The 3,866-nt window shown below is 39.3% G+C and overlaps 1 pseudogene; it reads right to left on the bottom strand.

Annotated features, from left to right (window-relative positions):
• Positions 1–1,488: 1,488 nt before the first annotated feature.
• LOC124505165 (glyceraldehyde-3-phosphate dehydrogenase-like) lies at positions 1,489–2,471 on the bottom strand (annotated as a pseudogene).
• Between the last annotated feature and the right edge of the window lie 1,395 nt (positions 2,472–3,866).

Genomic DNA, 3,866 nt, shown 5'->3' with positions numbered 1-3,866 from the left:
ATACTCTTCCTCATCTTCAAAGTGTTCTAGTTTGATCCCTTAAGGTCTCTGATACTTAAAGATGGCATAAAATGGGAACATAAAAATTTCTGCTTGGCATATGCAGTGTTTAAGGTAACTAAAGAATGTGCATAAATTTTGTTTTCTTATTTCTATAAAGGAAATTCCTTTGGGGGTTTTAATGACATTATTTTCATTTTATTGTTTTTAAGTTTTTTTGTTTGTTTTGAGAGAAAGAGAGAGTCAGAAGCAGAGAGAGAGGGTGAGACAGAATCCTAAGAGTTGGGCACTTAACCCAACTGACTGAACCAACCTGACTGAACCAGCCCCATGCCCCAAATGAACATCACTTCAAAATAAAACACACACACACACACACACACACACACACATATATATGTGTATATATATATACATATATATGTGTATATGTGTGTGTGTGTGTGTGTATATGTATATATATATATGAGTCTGGGATCCCATAGTTGGTGAAATGGGAATCGAGAGTAAATAGTCTCGGGCCCCTGGGTGACTCAGTCAGTGAGCACTCGACTCTTGATTTCAGTTCAGGTCATGATCTCACAGTTTGTGAGAAAGAGCTCCACGTGAGGCTCCATGCTGACAGAGCAAGGCCTGCTTGGGATTCTCTCTCTCTCTCTCTCTCTCTCTCTCTTTCTCTCTCTGCCCCTCCTCCATTCTTCCTCTCAAAATAAATAAACTTTAAAAAAGAGAGAGAAAGAGAGAGAGAGATGAAACAGGCTCATTTGAAAACTCTAGGGATGCTCTAGGGTGTTTTCTTCATCTAGGAACCACACATTTGAAAAAGGATTTTTTTCCTACTTTTACATAGCTATGTACTGGTTGTATTTATATTTTTTACTGACATTAAAAATATACAATCAGCATGTTAACTTTTTGTTATAAAAAGTATTATTTGTTTTCCTTCCTTTTAATTTTCCAAAAGTTCAGAGATAAACGTATTGAGAATATGCAAAACCTAAGGAAACAGAAGAGGAAACTTAGTAAATGGTTTACAAGACCTGCTCCTATTCCAGAACCAGGACTCCTAGTAAGTACAACATAGAGACTTCACTGAAATCAACAGCTCCTTAAATGCAAAACACATCCTTATTTTTAATTTATGCAGTACTCTAAATTTTGTGTTTCGCCTTTCCTTTGAGAAATGTGTAATAGTAGTCTGGGAAGTCGCCTTAAAACTCCTCTAATCAAATTCTCATCTATTATTTAAATCTCTTTCTCTCTCTCTCTCTCTCTCTCTCTCTCTCTCTCTCTGGCTGGGTAAAGTGTACTTTATTGATGGTACATGACAAGGTAGGGCTCTTTAAGCCCCTCTCCTTCTTCAGGGGCTCTACGATGGATTTCAGCCCAGGAGATTTTCAGTGTGTCGGCGGATGAGTTGGGGCAAGGACTCCCCGGCAGCTGAGGGCTTCTCTCTTCCTCTTGTCCTCTCCCTGGGTCTGGGGGTTCTCATTCTTTGGAGGATATGTGGACCATAAGGTCTACCACCCAAATGCTGTAGCTGAATTCATTGTTGTACCAGGAAATGAGCTTGACAAAGTGGTCCCTGAGAGCAATGCCAGCCCCAACATCAAAGGTGGAAGAGTGGCTGTCACTATTCAAGTTGCAGGAGACAACCAGGTCAGTGTAGCCCACCCTCTTGATGTCATCATATTTGACAGCTTTCCCCAGGCAGATCAGATTCATGACTGACACACTGGGGGTGTGGACATGGATCATGCCAGTGAGCTTCCCATTCAGCTCAAGGATGACCTTGCACACAGTCTTGGTGATGCCAATAGAAGCTCCTCAGCCATCATGCCACAGCTTCCCAGAGGTCCAAGGTCTTTTGGATGGCAGTTATGGCATGGACTGTGGTCATAAGTCCCTCCATGACATGAAAGTTGTCATGGATGACATTGGCCCAAGGGGCCCAGCAGTTGGTGATGCAGGAGGCATTGCCAATAACCTTGAAGGAGTTGTCATACTTCTCATGGTTCACACCCATCATAAACATGGAGGCATTAGCAGAAGAGACAGATATGATGACCTTCTTGGCTCCACCCTTCAAGCACGCCCCAGCCTTCTCCATGGTAGTGAAGACACCAGTGAACTCCACAACATATTCAGCAAGAGCATCACCCCATTTGATGTTGGTGGGATCTTGCTCCTGCAAGATGGAGATGGGCTTTCCATCAATAACACATTTCAGTTCTCAGCCTTGACTGTGCCATTGAATTTGCCAGGGTAGAATCATCATACTGGAACATGTAGAACATGTAGTTGAGATCAATGAAGCAGTAATAGATGGTGATGATATCTGGTTTTTCAGAGTTAAAAGCAGCACTGATGACCAGGAACCCATTATGTCCAAATACATTTATTTTAACCTTCACCATTGTATCTCAGGGACCTAGCTGGCACTTCACAAAAAGAAGTGGCTCTCTGTCCAATGGAGAGAAGTAGAGAGCCTATTTAAATCTCCTTTGCAGATTGTTTCCTGGAGATGATGGGGTTTACTAAAAAGACTAAAATCTTATATACCACATCACTCTGGTTTTCAGTTTTTGCTTTACCATATATGGCCTTGACTTCCCCAAATCATTACTTAAATCTTTTGGATTGTATTATTTAGAAAATAAATTACAAAATCTTCTGCCAAATAGTTATTCAGCCTAGGCTTGATCACTTGCAACATCAGAACAACCTACACCAATTACAGCTTATTCCATTTTTGCATATATTTGACGTGGATTTATTTATTTATTTACTTACTTACTTATTTACTTACTTATTTATATATTTTTTTAGTTTTTTTTTTTAAGTTTATTTTACTTATTTTGAGAGAGAGAGCATGGGAGGGGCAGAGAGAGAGGGAGAGAGAGAGAATTCCCAGTAGGCTCCACACTGTCAGCGTGGAGTCTGGTGTGGAGCGCAAACTCACAAGTTCATGACCTGAGCTGAAATCAAGAGTTGGATGCTTAACTGACTGAGCCCCTATTCTTGACAAGAATTCAGAAGTGCTTCCACATAACATGTCATAATGCCTCCATGAGACTTTTACATGTAGTATTAATTATATTTCTTGTACCCAGACATGAATCCAATTGCCCTCCATTTTAAAGCCCTTCAGATACTTGAGGACAACTGTTACCTTCCTTCATATTTAGGCTTTTTTTCAGGGTGAAAATCCCCATTTTCCTCATACATTCCTCTTTCAACTTAGTAGTGAGCCCTGGCCTTATTCAGGCAATCTCCAGGATTAGGATTATATTATATTTTATTATAGAAAAAATTGGGAAAAATGTTATTTCCAATAATTATGATTTTTTTCCTGTTGGTTTTCTTTTTGAAAGAAAATATTTTACAAGCACAACTAATGAATAATTATGTAAAATAGGAATTGCTAACTTTAGCTCTTTATAACAGAAACTCAACTTCAGTGGTTTAATCATATTAGAGTATATGTTGTCTCCAAAGAAGAACTCCTGACCTAGGCAGTCTACAACTGACATGTTGGCTCCAAAAATCACGAAAGAAGTCCCAGGTTCCCTCTGTCTTTATGATCCTTCAAACTTCTCATATGATTTTTATTCTCATGGTCTCAAAAAGGCTTCCACAATGGTAGACACAGTGTCTACATTCCAAGAGAAAAAATTATAGGACAGAGGACAAAAAGCTCACACCAGCAGTTGAGTCAACTATAATAAATTTTATCAATAAAATTAAATTACTAAATTCTAAAATAGAAAGCACCAGGCCCAGATAGGTTCCCTGGTGAACTCTACCAGACATTTAAAAGGGAAATTACACGAGTTCTCTACAATCTCTTGCAGAAAATAGAAGCA

Source organism: Lynx rufus, unplaced genomic scaffold (assembly GCF_022079265.1).
Source record: "Lynx rufus isolate CCGP_SWC_20201006 ecotype Redwood Valley unplaced genomic scaffold, mLynRuf1.p SCAF_9, whole genome shotgun sequence".
NCBI lineage: Eukaryota > Metazoa > Chordata > Mammalia > Carnivora > Felidae > Lynx > Lynx rufus.
This window is presented reverse-complemented; position numbering and strand designations above follow the sequence as displayed.